Source organism: Diadema antillarum, unplaced genomic scaffold (genome assembly GCF_040938485.1).
Source record: "Diadema antillarum isolate AM-2024a unplaced genomic scaffold, OU_Dant_1.0 seq00001497_RagTag, whole genome shotgun sequence".
NCBI classification, from domain to species: Eukaryota; Metazoa; Echinodermata; class Echinoidea; order Diadematoida; family Diadematidae; genus Diadema; species Diadema antillarum.
Genome location: NW_027272234.1, coordinates 351,938 through 374,279, shown reverse-complemented (window position 1 = coordinate 374,279; position 22,342 = coordinate 351,938). Strand labels below are relative to the sequence as shown.

The following is a 22,342-nucleotide window of genomic DNA, read 5'->3' as shown; positions in this document are numbered from 1 at the left end:
TCACACTATTCTACCTAAAATGCTCGATATAAACTGCTAAAAAACACACTTTCCCGCCCGTTTTATGAAACTAGATATTACCATAATGTAAACGAAGACCTGCTCTTTATTATGAAAAAGTCAAGATCGGCTTGGTTGACCCATTTCACTTACTTTCAGTCCTCGCGCAAAATCAGTGTGTGCGACTTTATGTTCGTTTTGTGGTGCACGGTCACATGTATATAGATATAGATATAGATATATTCTTCATATGTATTAGTTTATATACTCTGTAAACCTCACCACGGAATGAGTACACATTCAGATCGCATATATAAGGTGTATATCTTCGGGAAAACGTACCAGTTGAAAGCGAGATTTATCGATTCCATTCTGAGGTTCGGTGTCCGAAAAAGGTCAAGGATGTTCGATTTTTTACCATCGTCCTGCTTTTCCTGAGTGAACAGGACATAAACAAAAATACAGCAGCAATTAGTGGGAGGGATAGCTTTTCCACATCTGTGTATAATCATGAGGTTCAGGTTGTACCAACTTTGGTAAAGTCAATTCAACTTTGTGGTCGCCTAACAGAGTATGCAAACAGTGCACGCACGACTGACGAACTACATATCACCATCACTACTTCGTTGTGGGCGAATAAAAGTAGGACATTCACACTGACAAGTGATGAGCGTTCGGCTTATCTCGGGAGGTTCACTGTTTACGCAGACTTTACGTGAACTTGATATGTCATTGATTTATTACGCTATTAATCTGTCGAAATACTGATACAGGGAGCAATAATTTTAATCAGAGAGGAAAAGTAAACACAACCAACATCTACAACCCCCTCCACTTTACTGGAAAATTATGACTGAAATGAATCTGAATCAAAAGTTTTATATTTCATTAGTAATTGTACCCTGACACCCTATAAAATGAGAAGAAATATAGAACTATAACTGCATTGTATTAAATCAAACTGAGAACCCACAGCACAACTCCACATGACGTTCTTGCCGAAGAACATGATGAACAAGAGGAAATTTATAGTTATTCACATAATATGTGTTGATCCTATCAAAAAAAAAGGAATAACAATAAATACAGAAGACAGCAGTTCCGAGATGTTTCTACTATTAACAGTTAGTCTTTTTCAGTAAGTGCGTATGAGTGACTTATGACTTGTAGGCACATTACATTTATCATCACACTTGGTTTTCCTATCTTGTGTGCCTTCTTCCGAAAGTTTTTTTTGTGTGTGTGCACTTTGAAACTGAATGATTTCTCTCCCCCTTTCATCTCTGACTTTTCTTCCTATTCTCATGTATTATTTCTTACATTCCACCTTCTCATGTTCAATATTCTTTCTTCTCTCTCTTCTCATTTCTTTTATATCCCCTTACCCGTCACCTCTCTATTGTTACATTCTTTTCACCCTTGATAAATAATAGCCCTGTAGTTGGTAAGATTTGTGATACTTATACGTGATGACACAGGCTTCATGGTCGAGAAGCATTTTTTTTGTTTGTTTATACATAAAAATGAAATGAAAATGTCCTGACAAGGAGTGCAATTATGCGCATCTAAAGTGAGGGTTAAATCATCTCCAGTTCTAGTTGGATATAACCTTAGTCTCTCTTATATATATATATATATATATATATATATATATATATATATATAATATAAGAGTAAATAAATAAATAGAAATGAAAAAAAACAGATTATAAATTCATTCCTACAGACTATTTACGTCGATGCCCTATTTTCGTTCACGATGTGTCAGTATATCTCTCTTTTTCTCTCTTGTCTCTTCTTTCATTTAACACTATATCGCTCTGCTGCGTTGTTCAAAATAAAGATTTACTTTTAAAATTTGTTTCTTTATGATTAGTATATCATGAGCATATCTATACTTGGATAGTCTACTGTGTCAAGAATAAAAAGTTGAAGGACGCGAAAGTTATATATATGTTGAGTTTATTCTTCCAATTCAATCGTACGTATCAGGGTCATAAAAGCATTCAGATGTATATCAGTCCTTGAAATCCATTTGTATGCATAATAACTATCGTCATTTTGTTTAAGTGTGACTCCAATCGAACGCCACTCACAATAATGATAGCTTATATTTTCAGACACAATCTATAAAAATACATCAAGAACAAGAGACCCGCTGGTCTAGCGGTCACTGAGTATCGCAAGTTCATCTTTCACGGCAGTCACTAATATTAATTATTCACAGCTCTACCAAAATTCGCGACCAGGCATTCTCATGTAGAAGATGAAAATGTACAATAGGGGCCCACATTTTTTAAGATTTCTAAATTTGGGGGGATTGAGGGCCCCCTGAGGCCCCTGGAGTGGGGTATGGTGCTCATGTTACTAAATTGAGATCCTTACCCCCTAGGGATGCTACCTGCCAGGTTTGGTGAAAATCCATCATGAGGTTTTCAAGATGAAGATGAAATGTACAATTTAGGCCCCCATTTGGACCTTCCCACCCCTCCCCCCTACCCCCAAGAGGGGCACCCCAGGATCCGCTATGAACAAACTTGAAACTACAGTAAAGTCATAGCAATAATTTAGCCCTATCATTTCTGATTCAAGAGAAGATTCCTTAATTTTGGGAGGTTTGGGCTCTTGGGGCCCTCCAGGTGGGACTCGGTGCCCGTTTGCACAAATTGAGATCCTATGCCCCTTGGGATACTACCTGCCGCGTTTGGTGAAAATCAGTCATGGGGTTCTCAAGAACAAGATGAAAATGTACAATTTAGGCCCAATTAGGACCATCATCCCCACCCCCTCCCCTGGGTCCCAAAGGGGCACCCCTGATTCCTCTATGTACAAACTTGAAACTACAGTAATCAATGTAATAACTCACAGTATTATCTTAGCTCTATCACTTCTGGTTCTAGAGAAGATGATTTTCAAAGATTCCTTAATTTGGGGAAATTTGGGCCTTTGTGGGGCCTCCTGGGTGGGGCATGGTGCCCATTTTAACAAATTGAGATCCTAACCTCCCAGGGATACTACCTGAAAAGTTCGATGAAAATCGGTCACGGGGTTCTCAAGAAGATATGAAAATGTACAATTTAGGCCCCATTAGGACCCCTCCCCACCCCTCGACTGGGTACCAAGGGGGCACCCCTGATTCCGCCATGAACAAACTTTAAACTACAGTCATCAATGTAATAACTCATAGTATCAACTTAGCTCTATCACTTCTAGTTCTAGGGAAGAAGATTTTTAAAGATTCCTTAATTTGGGGGGTTGGGCCCCCTGGAACCCCCCGGGTTGGGCATGGTGCCCATTTTAACAAACTGAGATCCTAACCCCCTAGGGATGCTACCTGCCAAGTTTGGTGAAAATCGATATTGATGTTTCAAGAAGAAGATGAAAATGTAAAAAGTTTACGCACGAGGCACGCCGGACGAAGAACGATCATAATAGCTCACTTGAGCCTTTAGCTCAGGTGAGCTAATCAAAGAGGAGGTATAATTTAAAGTTATCTATACAACAGAGCTCAACAGAGTTCAAGGTATTTTCGCAACTGCCCTTCCGTTCAAAGAACTTGCGAAAGCAGTTGACGATTTTAAACAAAATGGCATCGTAAGCGATTTTCTGATGGTACGTGATGTCCCAAATGGAAACGATTTATAAGCGTATTGTGAATTTATGATTCATCGCGTGGAACATAAACAGATACAGTGTGACCTAACAACCCACATTCATAAGTAGAACATCATTCGAACGCAGAGTTTAAAAGTGCAACTTATCATTAATCTTTGATTCATTGATCAATAATACACACACAAATACACACGTGGCGTTGATAGCACTAACTGATCACGGTCCCTGTGTCTATATGAAAGGCATTTTTTATGCTTGTTATATTCATAAAACGTTTATTGGCTATAAATCAAAAACTGAAGCCACACTTCATTTGAACTACTCTCTTTGCACCTTACTTACAATATTATGACAGTGAATTTTGATGGTGAAAATCAAGAGCTCAAGCCATTGGTGTCTTTTACCAACTCGCCCTGAATGTTTTTCAGCCCATACACTCAATAGTTTTATTTATTCGTTTCAATGCAGGTCATACTAACTCATTTTTGTCCGATATCAAATATAATGAAATTCAGAGTCGTGAAAGTTAGGTCATAAATGATCTGTTCAAAATGTATGTTATACCTTTAATGTCAAGTCAGTATAACAACTTCGCTGGAATGTTCCCAATTAGCAATAAAGAACTTAAATAAGCAAACTGGTTGTTCAAGTGTATTGGAAAGAGGGTGATCTGCAGTGGCGGATCCAGAGGGGGAGCAACCGGCGCACTCCCCCACCCCCTTTATTTTTCGTTAAAACAAAAGAAATAAAAATGAAATGAAACCCGGAAATGGCACCAGAATATTAGTTGCCCCCCCCCCCCCCTTGCAGAATTCCTGGATCCGCCCCTAATCTGTATTTCTATATCAACTATTATGATGATGATCAGGTTGGCGGTTGGGTTGATGGGTGAACCGGTTTATGGCTGGATGGGCGGGTTTATGCGTGGATGGATAGATGGGAAGGAGGTTGAGCGGATGGATGGAGTGATGGATAGAAGAGAGTATGGGTAGATTTTGAAGATGGGTTGAGTATTGGATGAAAGAGTGAATGGGTGGATAGATGACAGATAGGTGGACGGTGGTGTCGATGCAAAGGGTGGCTTGGTATAAATGGGTGTATTTATAGGGTGTATGGATATAGATGATAATTATGATCCACGGCATCTGTATGGCACCATATATCTGTTATAAAACATTCAAAGGCGCAGACATGTAGCAATTGAATGCCTGGTGAAAAATGTGAGTTTCGAGTGAGGCTTTGAAGTGATCCAGCTTGTCGATTTCACGGAGAAAAGATGGGAGGGAGTTCCTGGAGGAGCAATAGAGGAAAATGCCCGGTCTCCGTATCCCTTGAGATGTGTGGTGGTCACCTGGAGAGTAAGGCCAGATGAACGAAGGCCAGGGCGAGGCTACCGTCGCTCGATTAGGGAAAACAAGAATCCTGGGACCAGACCATGAATGGCCTTAGAAGTGACCAGTAAGACCTTGTAGTCAATTCTGTTCTTGATTGAAAGGAAGCCAATGCAGCTCAGTCTGGACAAGAGTGATGTGATCATACTTCCTCAGCGTGGTGATCAAGGTGAGCAAGCGTGCTGCTGCATTCTGTACTGCTTGAAGTCAATTCAAGGTTACAGGTGGAAGGCCAGCTAGAATACTGTTACAAAATCCAGTCTTGATGTTAGGGCCGAGTGGAGTATGCTTTTTGCTGCCGTCCCTGTAAGCAGATGTCTAATAGCTGCGATGTTACGGAGCTAGAAGTAAGCAGTCTGGCATACCTGCGAAACATGCCTATCCATCCTCAGAGACTGCTCAAAGTAGACCCCAAGGTGGATGGTAGATTGGCAGATGAAAGAGTGTTTGGGACATAGGGGTTTGTTGACGGATAGGTGGGTGCATGAGTGGGTAGGTGGATGGATGGATGGATGGATGGATTGATGGATGAATGGATATGTAGGTGGGTGAAGGTCATGATAGGGATTAGGGTAAGAAGTTTGGGTTCAGGGTTGGAAGTTGGGTCTGAGTTGCCTATGAAGCTTGTGGTTGTGATTGTAATTATCGTGTCAATTGCTACCATCTTCAGTTTTGTAATCATACCATTTCCAGTCTGTCGCTTTCAGTGAAGATGGGTTCGGCAAGGGTCGCTCGGTTGCCCCTTACGATACTTCGGATGATCTCGCTCGCTCTCTCGATCTCCCCTTGACTAAGCAGCCAGCGTGCCGATTCGGGGACGATCCTGAAGTTCGACAGAAATGATTAACATGAAGAACTGAGATTAAATTTTAAAACTTTCTTTTTAGTAATGTATTGTCCGAATGAAGCCTCTACGATGTAATTACTGTCTTGATTATACTCCAACTTCACATCGGAAATATAATGACTCTTCTTGTATTACGTCACCGACTTCCCTAAATTACAAGTAGATCGTACAGTGAAGTATCCTTTCATTTTTAAAACTTTCGTGAACAATATCAGCAATTCAGACAATCTTCTTTTTCCCCTCTTTTGCTCATCACTGAACCGACTAAAGGGAAGCAAAACAACGATCTAGGATGATATTGTTTTGGATGTGATTTACCTCAAAAGCACAGAAGGAAAATCTAACACTGTAAGAAAGATTTATAGAAATATATCATCTTATCATTAGCAGAGTCATCCTTGTCTCTTTTTTTCTGTAATTTAACTTCAATGGGAAGGGAGAGATTTAGGGAAAGAATAATCCATGTTAACGTACGGTATGAAGAGGAAGAGCGATGCGATGGGTACAGAGATTGCTAGCTGCAGGTGATGATAGTCTCGTAGAAGGTAAGCCAGGACGGACAGCCCCATGTATCCGACTGAGAAAGCAACGCTGATACCCTGGCCAGCAAGAACACGTTTCGACGGGCCCACGAACTCCGTCCCTAAAACATGGCATAACGCAATTGTAATTGAACAAGTGCATGATCTTTAATAAGTGATGCATACAATACGAAGGATGAATGGTGTTGACGACAGATGTTTAACGTCTTATCAAATTTTTACATGAAAGAACATAAGCTTTCTCTTTTAAAAAAATACTACTTATCATCTTGGTCCTTTGTGGATTCCGATCAATTAAAAATGACGTGGTCTTCCATCATCATCTGGTCTCTCTGCAACTCATTTTTCTCCTCCTCATTTCATACATCACAATATTATTATTCTCTCCTTGTGCCATCCTTCTTGTCCGTTTCCTGTTTCCTTTTTCTTTTAACCTCCACATCGCCTCATTTTGAAATTTGTATCAAATAAGCTTTGTGTAATCAAAAATTAATCGATGAATAAAAAGAAAGTGACGAAACTATCACAAATCATACTCGAAGACAAATGTATTGCCGACTTGGACTTTAAAAGACACACCGATGATAAAACACATCATGTAGACACCGAAGTTCGCACTGCCAATGACCATTCGGAAGACGGCGAAAGACCAGAAGGTCGGTGCGAAGGCCACGGAGACGCCGAACACGAGCTGAATGGCGAGACAGATCCACAGGGTCCGACATCGACCAATCCTAGAGTATGGATATGGAATGCAAACAAGTAAAACTTCCTTTATTGTTCATACTGTGAAGTACTGATTAACTATGACCACCAAACGAAGATTGGCCAAAGATCTACACTTCGCTTCTTTAAACTGTCTTGTTTTTAGTTTGCTATGATTGTGACCAATGATTGTACGTTCTCCAACTCTCTGAAATGATTTTGTATACTTTCGTTTTTATAATGTTGTTTAATATATTTTTACAAACAATGCTGGACGACGAGCTCGTCAATGGCGTATTGGCTCTGCTGAAAACTTCTTTTCTCATTTCTACCATAATCATGGAATGCACATTATTAGCGCATGCATTATCAGTTATAATCACAAAATTGCTATTCATGTAAATATCTATAGCAGTGAGGAGGAGCAAAAGTGCTGTAAATACTAGAAATAGACAAGACTCTGAAATGAGGCAGGTGATACTAGGTTTGAATCCTGCTCATTGTTTGTTGCTGTTGTTGTGTTTTTAGGCTGTTTGTTGTTTTCTTCTTGGGGTACCCTCTAACTTTGAAATATTTGAACGGCTATATGTCCATGCTGGGATAATGAAGACTGTAGGGTTATCTGGAGAATAAAGGTTTGAATACAAGATTCCTTACTTTGGACAGTCGAAAATCGAATATTTATGATAGATGCGCCAAGGTGCGTCATGTCCAAATATGCATTCAACAATAACCCTACGCTCGAAACACACCTACCTATCCGCCAGCGACCCAAAGACAAAACTGCCGACCAGCATCCCTACGAACCACATCGATGACGAGATGTCCGACAGGTCCTTACGGTCACACACCAACTCAAACTAAGCAGAGAGAAAACTCATTAGAGAGCATTTAAAAACTGCTGAGTATAACTGATAATAGTGGGGGGCGTAAGGGATTTTTGGTTCAAATTCTTCCAAAAACACCAAAATTTGGCACACATGTAGCCCAAACCCATACTATTTCGATTTTTGATGGGCGCCAAAAAGGGCGCCCTCTGGGGTGGCTATATTGGCAACATCCAATATGGCCGCCATGAAGGTTTAAAGGAGACCTCCGGACGATTTTGAGACTTTTACAGTTACACAACTATAAATCACTTATACCGAGTACAGAGTTTCAGAATATATAGTGATTGGGTTGAGGAATAAAAGTATTTTCAAAATTTACAACAAATTGCAATGAACAAGGATGATGACATGGCAGCCTCACCATAAGAATGCATAAGTTGGGGCTAAAGGAAGCAGAACAAAAGAAGATGGCATGCATACATTCTACACAGGTGAACTTGTTAAGCAAGTAGTATTGTAATGGAATTACACTGCTACATTTCTGAAATATGTGAGGCCCCTATGTCATCAACTCTGTTCAGTGTAATTTGTTTAAGCTCTTTCAGAGTATTGTTTCTCTGCTCAAGGACCACAATAAATTCCACAAATCTATACATGGAGCTGTCGATTTATGTACTACATGATGTGAAATTATAAAAATCGTCTGGAATGCCCCTTTAAAGGTCACCTGCAATTGAAAAATAAAAGGGTTACAATCATTTAAAAAGTCAGGTTAAGAGGTGCTCTGGGTCAAGGAATTCGAATCTGAAGTTGTTTATATGGTCTGAAGTCAACTTATCCTTATAAGGTCACCTAAAGGTCATTTAGGAGTCAAGCCATTGTATTCATAACAAGTTATCTAAAAATGGCTTGCCCATGGTCAATATTCCAGGAATGCCAGCCTTAGTAATAGAATTGCAGTTATCGACGGCTGGAAAAAAAGGGCATATTTCTTGTGAAGGGCGCCCTCCGGGGCGGCATATTTGCAAAATCCAATATGGCTGCCACCTACGTTTAAAGGCCAGTATAACAATTAAAAACCTTTAAAGTGTTACAATAATTTGAAAAGTCAGCTCTAGAGGTTTTCTGGGTCAAGGAATTCGATTCTGAAGTTGTTTTTATGGTCTGATGTCAACTTTCCTTATAAGGTCTCCCTAAAGGTCATTTGGGGTGAAAACATTATATTCACAATCGGTAATTTAAGAACCCCTTTCTGAGAGTAATAAGGTTGAAGGGATCTTACTCAGATCCTTATTTCACAATCAAATTTGAAGACTCGATAACCCTTCAATTTCATTTTTAATGATTACTGACGGTAATTTCTTTTCTGCATTCTCTTCTTTTTCTTCTCTCATTTCTGTTCTAGTTCAGGGATCCTCAATCACAATAGATTTTCATAACTCAGATTTAAATTCAGTGGAATAATGATTATGAAGATCACTCCTAATCGGAATGAAAAAAGAAATAATTCTGTCGTGTTTTGATACATCAGGTTGGCATCGATTTGCTATTTTCGAACCCGTGTAAGAAAGTTTGATTCTAAAGTCCTTATAAGAATTTTACATACCACCACACCTATAATGCCATTTAGAGAATATGACGGTCTTGGTGACGCCATGGAGGGAACAAGCATATTTCACAGGTGTCACAGTGACACCATTAACGGGGTACAGATTAGATATGCTAAAGCACAATTTTCATGACACCGTCTTGGGTCTATTAAGATTTTATCCAAAGTGCTTGGCCGCGAGTGGGTATGATATCACAAGACTTTATACATTGGTATCTCGATGGTCTGAAGACTATAGGTTGCAACTCTACTCCCCGCAACATCTCTACGACGCACGTCTCCTGGAGACGACACGAGAATCGAACATTTTCGATTTTTTTGCAGAGACTATTTCCGTCTCGGAGACGTCTCTGCGATGTCTCCATCACTGTGGTCAGTTCGTCGGGACTAAATTGGTCTGCAACATCTCCGAGATATCGCGGCATCTTGTGGAGACCGTAGTAACATAATGGCAACGAAATGGAGAATTCATTGAAAAATGACGTTTCTGATAAGTCCCTGCGACTGTAAAAGCCGTGCCAACATCCCCGTGACTTCAAGCAAATAAGTTGTCCTTTTGTTTGAAGACGTCTCGGACGTCGCCCTGGAAATCGCGTTAGTTGTGACAGCAAAAATAATTTTCTTCAAGAAGCTGGCATTGCGACAATGTGTCCTCCCGTTAGATAGGCCCTCAATTCCCCTCCCACCCCCCACTTTACGTTTGCAGCAATATCATACTACTGACCATGGCTCGTCTGACACCTGCTCTACATTGTGCATTTTCACCTTCATCATTCATCCATTTCATTCATTTTTTCAACTTCCATGTTTTCTACCTCCCAATGCATGCCTTCAAACAGCTGTACTAGTGTACCAGTAATTGCCATGTACGTGTGCCACCTTTACTCCACTCCACTCCCTGAAGTCAGGGGTAACAACCATCATGACCTATGATGTCATGATTGCAGTAGAAACTCATTTCTAGCAGCACTCATCTTCGAAATGTTGATACAGCGCCGCTTGAGCAGATAGGGTGGTTTCTGATGATCTGCTCCCACGTTATGACGAGATGATGCCTACCCTCGTTGACGCTGGCTGCCCCATAAATCTTGTTACTTATCATTCCTTGCTGCACATGAGCACGATTGTTAAAGTAGTTAATGCGTCAGTGAGTTCTGTTTGATGACCCATACTACTTAGGTATTTTGCATGCCACATCAAAGCAAGTTATGAAGTAATGTCGCACCCTGTCAGTACCTGATGTTGGGCTCTGGAAGAAAGGTATGCTGTACAGGAAAGAGCTGAAAAGGTCTTTATCTTTCCAATACCACGACCCACCCGTAACTCTCTCAGATCAAAGGAATTTAAAAAAAGCAGACTGCCAAAAATGTGATGTTATGCTCATCCGTGCAATTGTATACTGTTTTCAGAAAATGCTTTCAGAAAACATTTTGTCATCCGATGTAAGAATATCTTTGCGTAGATCGCATCTAAGTTGTTGGGAAGCTGAAGGGTTGTGAGATCACAATTCCTGTAGGATGTTACCGTCTCGAATCAGGTGCTCAGGATGAGTTTTCTATTCCATTTATTCTTGGAGATCTGTGCGCTGATAAATGAGGGCAGTTCTTTATTTTTCAGTCTTAATTTTCAGGTGCTGTTCCAATCATAATTTGAGATTTGAGTGGTGCCATCACCATCTCTTGTCAGAGGACTGCACATTGTTGCTGCGCAAATATGTTAAGATGATTTTCTTTAGGATCAGCTTCCCACACAACATCAATAGGTGTTCAGTTTCCCTAGTCATTTGCTCCCTCAGTAAAGAAATGGTTTCATTTGATAAAGAGAGAATGAAAAAAAGATAAGAAAAAACCTTCAGCTGAATTGTCTTCACCTACTCTGATAAGTTACTGGCATTAAAGGACTCTAATAATCGAATTTAGTTAACTGCCCCTAGAATACTGGTCTGACCTGGATTGAGGGGTTCAATTCCCTGGAATCTAAGCTTCGGTCATTGCTTCCTTCACTGAAGAAGCAGACGCTGTCTTGTCAAGGGAGAGAAGGCATACACCAATTTCAGCAGGAGGAGAATCACATCGCTTGCCAGCTGGAAAGTTGCATAATTAACCATGAAAGGTGACGAGGTGGCTCACTCGGTAGCGTATGACTTGCGGTCTAAAGACTCGTGTTCCGGCGCGGGTTCGAATCCCACTTATCTCAAGTCTAGCTGAGCAATGGTGTGAGTTGTCATACCGTCCCCTCTAGTAGAGGTACAACACTTTGCACCTCGATCATCACTAGGATATAAACAAGGCAAGTGCCAAATTGTGTCTCGCCCATTCGCGTACAAGAAAGTAATATTTTTCTAACTCCCAGAAGTTCATTAATCTTTGACCTTTGACCTTTGACCTTGTGGTGACCTTCAACTCTCCAAGGGACATTTACCATCCAAGTTTGGTCACAAACGGACAAAGGGATCAAAAGTTAAGAGCCATAATCGAAACGCGCCATAAAAACTTAGCAATGGGCCCTAAAAATTTGTTGACCCCTATCTGCGACCTTTGACCTTGTGATGACCTTTAATTCCCCAAGGGACATCTACCGTCCAAGTTTGGTCACAAACGGACCAAGGGATCAAAAGTTATGAGCTATAAACAAAACGCGCCATAAAAACTTAACATTGGGCCCTAAAAGTTCGTTGACCCCTGTCTGTGACCTTTAAGCTTTAATATATGACCTCAAATGACCTTTGACCTTACCATGTCATCCCTGATGGCAACATGATATGCAGGTCCCCAAAGTGCATCTACAACCCAAGTTTGGTTGAAAAGGGAGCGATGGTTGCAAAGTTATCTATCATAGGGGAGTCTTGCAGGTAAACTTTAACATTGACCTGAAATAACCTTTGACCTTACCATGTGAGCTCCAACGGCATCATAACATGAATCTATTCTAAGTGCATCCATCACCCAAGTTTGATTGGCATTGTAGCAACATGTGCTGAGTTACGTGTGATAAGAGAGTCTTGCAAGTAAACTTTAACGTATGACCTCAAATGACCTTTGACCTTATCCAGTGACCTCCAACGGCACCATAGCATGAAGGTACCCCAAGTGCATCTATGACCCAAGTTAGGTTGTAATCCAAGCAACTTATGTGGAGTTATTTGTCAAAAGAGAGTCTTGCAGGTAAACTTTAACATAGAAAAGAGAGTCTTGCACATACTCTTTAATATATGACCTCAAATGACCTTTGACCTCATCACATGAACTCCAACAACACCATAACATGAAGATACCCCTAGTGCTTCTATCAATTAAGTGTGGCTGCCATTGCTGTAACAGTTGCCAAGTTATGCATCATAAGAGAGTCTTGCAGGTAAACTTTAACATTTGTGACGGACGACGGACGGACGCCATTTGGATCCCTTAGTCTCGCCTTCACCTCCGGTGGGAGAGACAAAAAGTGGAAGTCCCGTGTGTGAAAGAATCACATGAAAAGATCCCAAATCGGCGTTCCGTTATCGGAAAACTCAAGGTGCATAACCCGGTAAAGTGGTCCACCCCATGTACATACAACTGGCCAGCTATACAAACAGACCAGCTAGTTGCATACGGGCTATCCAGCTATCTCCTCAGAAGGAAAAATGAAGACATAATAAGATTAGGTGTGTTTATTACCCTCTTTGCCATTGCACCCTGATTCAGCAGCTTGGAATACGATGTCGGCCGTCTTTAAGCATATACATATATATATCATATTGAAACAAAGAGAGGGAAAACTGACCAGAAACAAAATTAATGATAAATAGTGAAAACTTTCAGCAAAGAAAATGAGAAAAGAACACGAAACCAATGGAAACCCGTTTTCTGTGCTCAAAATTTTCACTGTATCATATATGTATATATATATATATGTATATATATATATATATATATATGATATATAATATATTGAATATAATTTTTCATTTATTTGTCATAATCATTATTGGTAATATGTAGGGGGTGGAACCGCTCTGGGCCCTCATTGACCATTGAAGGAGTATGGAAGATATGACAAATGGGACAAAATAGGGGTACCAGTGAATTGCAGTTGAATGTTCACAGACGCCATTTCAAAAAATGCTCAAAATGCCTGATTTGACCCTTATTTGACCTTTAAAGTGACCTTGATTTTCAAAAATGATATCTAGAATCACATTTTCTAACCCCGTAAAATCTTCCACATGGGATTAATAACTTTAATCAACCTTTTCAATTTGTAACTGCAGTTGACCTTCAACCCGGATGGCGGCCATATTGGATTTTACAAATATGGCAGCCCCAAGGGTTTTTAGTCTTGGCGCCCATCAACAAGAGACCCGCGGGTCTAGCGCTCACCTGAGTATCGCAAGTTCACCTTTCACGCAGTCACTAATCTGAATCATTCACAGCTCTACCAAAATTTGACTAGGCATTCTCAAGTAGAAGATGAAAATGTACAATAAGGGCCCAAGTTTTTTAAGATTCCTTAATTTGGGGAGATTGGGGCCCCCTGGGGCCCTCTGGGTGGGGCATTGTGCCCATTTTCATAAATTGAGATCCTGAGCCCCTAGGGATGCTACCTGCCAAGTCTGACGAAAATACATCATGAGGTTTTCAGGAAGAAGATGAAAATGTACAATTCAGGCCCCCATTTGGACCTTCCCAACCACCCCCCCCCCCCTGCCCCCAAGAGGGGCACCCCTGGATCTCCTATGAACAAACTTGAAACTACAGTCATTAATGTACTCACTCATAGTATTATCTTAGCTCTATAACTTCTGATTCTAGAGAAGATTTTTAAAGATTCCTTCATTTTGAAGGTTTGGGCCCCCCTTGGGGCCCCCTGGGTGGGGCATGGTGCCCATTTGAACAAATTGAGATCCTAACCCCCTAAGGATGCTACCTGCCAAGTTTGGTGAAAATGGGTCATGGGGTTCTCAAGAAGAAGATAAAAATGTACAATTTAGGCCCTATTAGGACCCCACCTCACCCCCTCCCCTGGTTCCCAAGGGAGGCACCCCTGATTCTGCCATGAACAAACTTGAAACTGCAGTCATCAATGTACAAACTCATAGTATTAACTTAGCTCTATCACTTCTGGTTCTAGAGAAGAAAATTTTGACAGATTCCTTAATTTTGGGGCGTTTGGGCCCCCTGGGGGCCCCCTGGGTGGGGCATGGTGCCCATTTTAACAAATTGAGTTCCTAATCCCCTAGGGATGCTACCTGCCAAGTTTGGTGAAAATGAGTCATGGGATTCTCAAGAAGAAGATGAAAATGTACAATTTAGGCCCCTTTAGGACCCCACCTCACCCCCTCCCCTGGGTCCCAAGGGAGGCACCCCTGATTCTGCCATGAACAAACTTGAAACTACAGTCATCAATGTACTAACCCATAGTACTAACTTAGCTCTATCACTTCTGGTTCTAGAGAAGAAGATTTTGACAGATTCCTTAATTTTGGGGGGTTTGGGCCCCCCTGGGGGCCCCCTGGGTGGGGCATGGTGCCCATTTTAACAAATTGAGTTCCTAACCCCCTAGGGATGCTACCTGCCAAGTTTGATGAAAATCAGTCTTGGGGTTTTCCAGAAGAAGATGAAAATGTAAAAAGTTTACGCACGACGCACGACGGACGACGGACGACGGACGACGCACGACGCACGACGGACGCCGGACGAAGGGCGATCGCAATAGCTCACTTGAGCCTTTGGCTCAGGTGAGCTAAAAATCGAAAGAGTATGGTATAAGGGACCTATGAGCCAAATTTGGTGCTTTTGGAAGAATCTGAACCAAACAACCCATTTTGAAGCCCCCAGCTATAAAGCATGCATCTACAGTAACAATTCCACCCCATCGAGCATTAATTTGGGGAAAATGGACGCCTATATCTTTCCAGGCTCATTCCATTCTTTCTGTCTTTTCCCTTTTTTTAAGTCGTGCTTCTACTGAATTCGAAGCAAAAGAAGAAATCACATGTACACGACTAACCCGAATTAGCGGAGAATGATGGAGAGCACGTAACTTTAGAATTGTCAGTGGGACAAAAAATAAATCATCTAAAATATTGTGACAGTATGATTGTCGAAGTCCTTTGGAAGATGTGACGAAGCACAGCGCAGAAAGATTAGAAAATTTGAAAAAATTTGTTGTTGTTATAAAATAGATACTGTCAACTTGAAACAGCGTTATTTTACGCCGATATCATGTGAATTGGACCATCAAGATAACGACATAGTGTGTGGCTGCTGACGTATGTACATTTATCAAGAATGCACATTTAAATATCGACAATAAAATACATACCTTGCCAACTTCATACGATGCCGAGAGGAAGAACGCTGCTCCTCATTAGAAAATTGTGTACATTGTCATTGTATATACTTACTTCTATTAAGAACCCATAATCTTGCTCATTTATATTGGAAATATCCCCGTAAAATTTATTTTAGACCGTTCATATTCCTTACATTATTGTGATATAGAATTAAATCGCACAGAACGATTAACTGAAAAAAAAAATCATAATGATAAAGTCTTGGCTTTTTACCTCCATATTAATGGTGGATTTATATCGACTGGTGTCGAATATCCAACCAGATGAACACGGAATGACGTCGGACTTCACTGGGTCACTGCTAAAGGGCGCGGTCGTGGTCCAATTTTCCTGATCGAGGTCAACCAGCGAAGAGAGCGTCAAACCGGAAACGTTGTACATTTTGCATTGGCTGTGACCGTGTTCCGTGTTGTTCGGGTCTGCTGGCGGGATGCTGGCGTGCCGCTTTGCCTGCGCGCACGCCGTCGGGTCAAGTTGAAAAGAAGTGCAGTTCTCGGCATCCCACTGAGGCACCTGGGGAAGACCATTATGATGACAGACGATGAAGTGTATATAACTCGTTTCAACACGTCTACGTGATGGATGTCCCATCTGCAATGGGCACTGCGGCGTATGTGAAAATCCTGAGCTAATTGGCTGTGGGCACAGTCAATGGGAATGCCAAGGCTTCTTAGCAATCACTTTCTGTCATAGAACATGACCCTTCATTTACATTTTGAAGAAGCTAATCGCTCTTCACCATGGGAACAAGACTATTGACTTTTACCCCTCTCTGCTATAGGATTATTTCCTAACTTGTTTGCAACCATTACACAAAATATTTTTAGTACTCTAATAAACAGGCGAAACGCCAATGAGTGTTCTGTCGCTGTATTTGGCATTATTTGCGTGTAATATTTGCCCTTTTTTTTTTTGCACCAGGAAATACTGTCCGCAGCTTCTTGATTAAATGTCACAGGCTGATGACAATGTGATTAAGAGCGATAAAACGACCCATAAAACGAACGTACAACCTTCCACTGAATTCAGATCTCTTGTGACAACCGTTCAAAATGGATTTCCAATATAGTCCATGGGCCAGGCCAGATATTGGTACCATCTGAGGTGGCAATACCTCTTTGGTGTCATTTTGTTTGTCGGGCATAGATATGATTATCAAGCTATGATAGCATTTCCAAATGAGTAGCTTAGTCATAATAAATGAATTTTAAACCAATGTGGTCTCGTTGTTATATCCCTGTACTTCTGAATCGAGACCAACCGCTATACAAAGAAGAGCACTGTCTTCTGTATGTTCCACTGATCTCCCCTCGGAGATCAGTGGTATGTTCACAGGTGTTCTGTTGTAAACGCGGTGCGCTTAGTCTTTATTCAAGGCAGCGAAGGGAATATCCAAGGGTTGTGATGTCCACAGCGCTTAGTCTAATATTCAAGACGGCGAAGGGAATATTCAAAGCTTATAATACAGTGTATATCCCTTTATCTAAAAACGACAACAACAAAAAAGCAATTTCTCGTGAATTTTAGCGTATTTTTCAATTATTTATAATTTTCCGGTGAAAACGCTACGGTGAAAACGCTGATACCACGCCAATGTCACTTTATTTCCATCCAATAATGAAATATTATGCAAAAACAATGTACCGGTACACTACAATACATTATAATTAATAATGTTGTAAATGAACAGAGTGATTTTTGTTTAAAACTGATGTATTTGTTGAGAGGGTGGTATAAAAACAGTATTGATAATCCATTTTATTAGGAACTTTAGATATGATAACGGTACATTGTTCTAGATAAAGACTAAGCGCACCGCGTGACAGCTGTGGACATCATAACCCTTTGGATATTCCCTTCGCTGCCTTGAATAAAGACTAAGCGCACCGCGTTTACAACAGAACACCTGTGGACATACAGAAGGCAGTGCTCGTATTTGTATAGCGGTTAGTTTCGATTCAGAAGTATAGGGATATAAAAACGAGACCAAATTGGTTAAAAATTCATTTATTATGACTAAGCTACTCATTTGGAAATGCTATCATAGCTTGATAAGCGTATCTATGTCCGACAAACAAAATGACACCAAAAAGGTTTTGCCACCTCGGGTGGTACCAACAACCCATTTTTCGGGTCTTGGCCCATGGACTCATATATGGAAATAAATTTCTGCCAAGAAGAGGCTCAACGTGCAGCTATCCTTGAAGAGCTGCTTTGCCAGGCTGCTGCTACAGCTATCGTGCGGCATAAGAGAAAGAAGATAAAGAAAAACAAGAAAGGAAGAAGAAAAGAAAAGACGGTTTGGGTCAAAGATTGGTTATTGCAGAGGACAGACTTTGGTAAATATGAAAAGCTTTTGCAGCAATTACATGATGGAGATATCAAGAGCTTCAAGAACTTCCTTAGAGTGGAACCTTGCCTGTTTCAGGAGCTCATGGGAACCACTTGGTTACTTGTTCGCTAGCAGTGGCGAATCAAATAAAAATGTTAGCGACACAGTATAACGACCGTTTGCGAATTCTTACGAGTATTTTGCGAATGTTTGCAACTGTTAGCGAAAATACAAATTCGCAAAGGTTCGCAAAGAAATTTTGAACATGTTCAAAATTTCTTTGCGACAAGAAACTCTTAGAAAAAACTCTCGAAACTCTTAGAAAAAATCGTCCAACGTCAACTGATCCGATTTGTGTTAGACAATAGGCGTTTTCACGTCAGCCCGGGGTTTCGAAATTGCGCGCTATTTTCTGACTTGGGAAATTTTCCCGATAGCGAAATAGCGCGCTATTAGATAATGTGAATATAAATTAACGCGCTAATTGTATCGCTCTGATGGAGAAAACTTCTCGAGTCCAACTCGGGAAATTTCTGAAATAGCGGGATAGTAGCGCGCTATTTGATAATGTGAAAACGACTCGAGATATTAGCGCGATGCATCCCATTATGCCTAGCGTGTGTGACCCGATCGATAGAGGCAAACTGCACACAAATCACGAGGAATTTTTGAGAGGGCACACACATTACTTATGCTGTTTGCACATAAGGCGTTTTCACATCAGCCCGATGTTTCGAAATAGCGCGCTATTTTCTGACTTGGGAAATTGGAAAATATCTCGAGCTTGGATTTTTATCTGGCTGATGTGAAAACGCCTACTCTCAGCTGTGGAATTAGCTCGACAAAAATTCGGGCTGATTCTCTTCGGGCTGATGTGAATAAGAAATGAAATAGCGCGGTAAATCGCAATCGCGAAAAATTTCTCGAGCTTGGATTTTTATCTGGCTGATGTGAAAACGCCTATTGACATTATCACTCATCAGTCTGGATCTCGAAAATTGCACTCGACAAGCACTGCTGTGATTAAGGTAACAGATGATTGGCTTATGTCACTTGACCATGGCCTGTACACTGGAGCTGTTTTTGTTGACCTCCAAAAGGCTTTTGATCTGGTTGACATTGACATTCTACTGGAGAAGTTTGCTTCTACCTTAGGACTTAGGGGTAAATCCTCAGACGGGTTTCATACTATCTAAAAGGCAGACATATAAGAACTGCAGTTAATGGTACGTTATCATCAGAATTACCGATGACTCATGGGGTACCACAAGGATCTATACTTGGTCCGATATTGTTTTTGTTATTCATAAACGATTTGCCAAACTGCTTCGATAAATCTTCGAAACATTTTTATGCAGACGACACTGTCATCTACTATTCAAATAGAGATCCGAAAATAATAGAACATGTACTTAATGAAGAATTACAGGAATTAAGTGTGTGGATGAATCATAATAAGTTGAAAGTAAACTGTTCAAAAACTGTCTCTATGTTAATCGGCACAAAACATATGCTTCATAAACATAGTGCACTCAACCTAAGAATAAATAACAAATTTATATCTCAAGTTGAAAGTTTCAAGTATCTAGGCAGTATCATTGATTCGCAGTTAAAATGGGACTTATTGGGCAATTGTGTAAAAAGATTAGTAAGATAAGTTTTGTGGGCAGAGTGAGAGGATTCGTCAACGAATCAACTATGAAATTACTGTATAATTCCGTGATTTTACCACATTTTGATTATGGTGATATGATCTGGCACTCAGCAGCCAAATCCCATGTAGAAACGTTACAGAAACTACAAAACAGAGCAGGCAGGATAATATTTAAAGTAAAGTCGTCTGAACATAAATCAATAAGTGAAATTCATGATAATCTGAAGTGGGAAACTTTACAAAGTCGCAGCACAAGGCATGTTTATTTGATGATGTACAAAATTCTTCATGAAATGGCACCTACTTATTTACGTGATAAATTTATTTCCAAAGAAATCGGTTACTCTTTAAGACAATGTGAGAAATTGATTTTACCGAAACCTAATTCTCAAAATTGTAAACGTACATTTTTATATCGTGGTAGTACATTGTACAATGATCTACCTTTGTCTATTTGTCTCAGCAGCCTTACTGATTTCAATAGAGAAATCAAAAATTGTATATGTAGATTTTGAACCGTAAAATAATAGAATTATTGAAATGAATTGATGAATATGTTGTATGTATTTATATGCATATTACCCTATGTCACCAGAGATCTAAGATGAGTCGGGGGGGGGGGGAGGGGGTGTTTGAGGGATTGTTTTGTAATATGATTTTAGATATCATGTTTGGTGTGGATTAAAGACATGTTAGTTATTATATGTTTATAAATCTTGGACCCCATGGAAGAACAGATCTATCATGTTGATAGATCTGAAATGGGCTATCCACCGTTACATGTTATCATCATTGTCACATGTCAACTTGTTTTCATTGTATTTTGATACTTCAATCTTGATTCATGTTTCAGTTATGTCATGTTCAACACTGTTTATCTTGTGGCTATGATTTTATTGTTTCGGAAATAAAAACAAACAACAAACAAACAAGAAAAACTGTTTGCGACAATAAAAATCGTTTGCGAACTTTCTTGCAACTGTTAACGAACCTTTTGCAACTCTTTACGAACCCTGACGAAATCCCGAATTCACTACGTTCGCAAACGTTCGCCGCTCAGTGAGATATCCCCTTAAAGAGATAACTCGGCGAAACACGCACATCCTATGCATTGACACACAAGTCGACCGCGTTCCTCCCTCCATTATGCTTGTTTTTTTTTTCCTTCTTTCCAACAAATACTTTGGATTACAAGCGGTGCTGATTATTCACCATCGATTTCACACGATACTTTAATACGAAATACAATAATCGTGATGTTACCTTGCTCTGTATAATGACTCCATGGACTATAAGTCCTGATAAGAGGAACCTTTGCACTGTATCTGATTTAAACATGAATATCTGGTGATCGTGAAAAGAAATAAAAATTGTAAGGCACTAATAACAAATGATTGGGGTAGATGTGTAGCACTAAATGGCTATAGAAAGAAAGAAAAAATAGTTTTGTTAATTCGTCACATAGCTCTAAACTGTATTGGCTGCACGTATTCCCCCTTTCTCTCTTTGTATCATCTAAATCGAGCAAGAGTTCAAACGACAAGGACACTCTATATGAAGGTAGGCCGTTCATTTTGGGAATGACACAGGAAAGACAATAGGCGTTTTCACATCAGCCCGATAAAAATCCAAGCTCGAGATATTTTTTAATTTCCCAAGTCAGAAAATAGCGCGCTATTTTGAAACATCGGGCTGATGTGAAAACGCCTTATGATATCGGAATGACTATTTGTGCATCTAGCATTACAACATGCGTCCTTGCAAATGAGGGAACATGAACTTACTAGAGGACCCGCATATATTACACGCCTATATATAGAAATGTCACATTCTGTTGGCCTGGATATCTATTCATCGCGTCTTGAAACAATAGGCGTTTTCACATCAGCCCGATGTTTCGAAATAGCGCGCTATTTTCTGACTCGGGAAATAAGCCAGTTCGTAATTCCACTTTGCGCATGAGCAGAAAAAGTTCATTTGTACCAACAGACATTTTGGTTTATTAATTTACTCAGATAAGCATGTGTGATGTGATGACTATTCATGTGATCCTTATCTAAATAGTGCTTGCCAGCACATCCACCTGACAGCAAGCCTGATATTTGGCAATATCAAAAGAAAAGGTTGTTATTGCATTCGATACGAAACAATGAATTAGACGCCTGCTAAAGTGTCAACTGACGGACTATTCTGGTCACCTGGTCTAAACTCAAGTTCATACTTTGTTTGAACACGAATTCCATGAATTGTTATGTCGGGCAAGCTTATGCATTATACCGCTTTGAAAACGAGTTAAGTGCCTAACCAACTGAGAAAAAAGAAAGGTCATTTGTACCAAGGTGTACATGAGCTAATTACGAACTGGCTTATTGGAAAATATCTCGAGCTTGGATTTTTATCGGGCTGATGCAGAAAATAGTCAGCAAAATAGCGCACTATGTCAAAACATCGGGCTGATGTGAAAAAGAGAATTTTTTTCGAGC

At 40.3% G+C, this 22,342-nt stretch overlaps 1 pseudogene; it reads right to left on the bottom strand.

The window, feature by feature from the left end:
• Positions 1 to 22,342, bottom strand: part of LOC139710092 (organic cation transporter protein-like) — a 36,557-nt pseudogene that overhangs the window by 6,000 nt on the left and 8,215 nt on the right.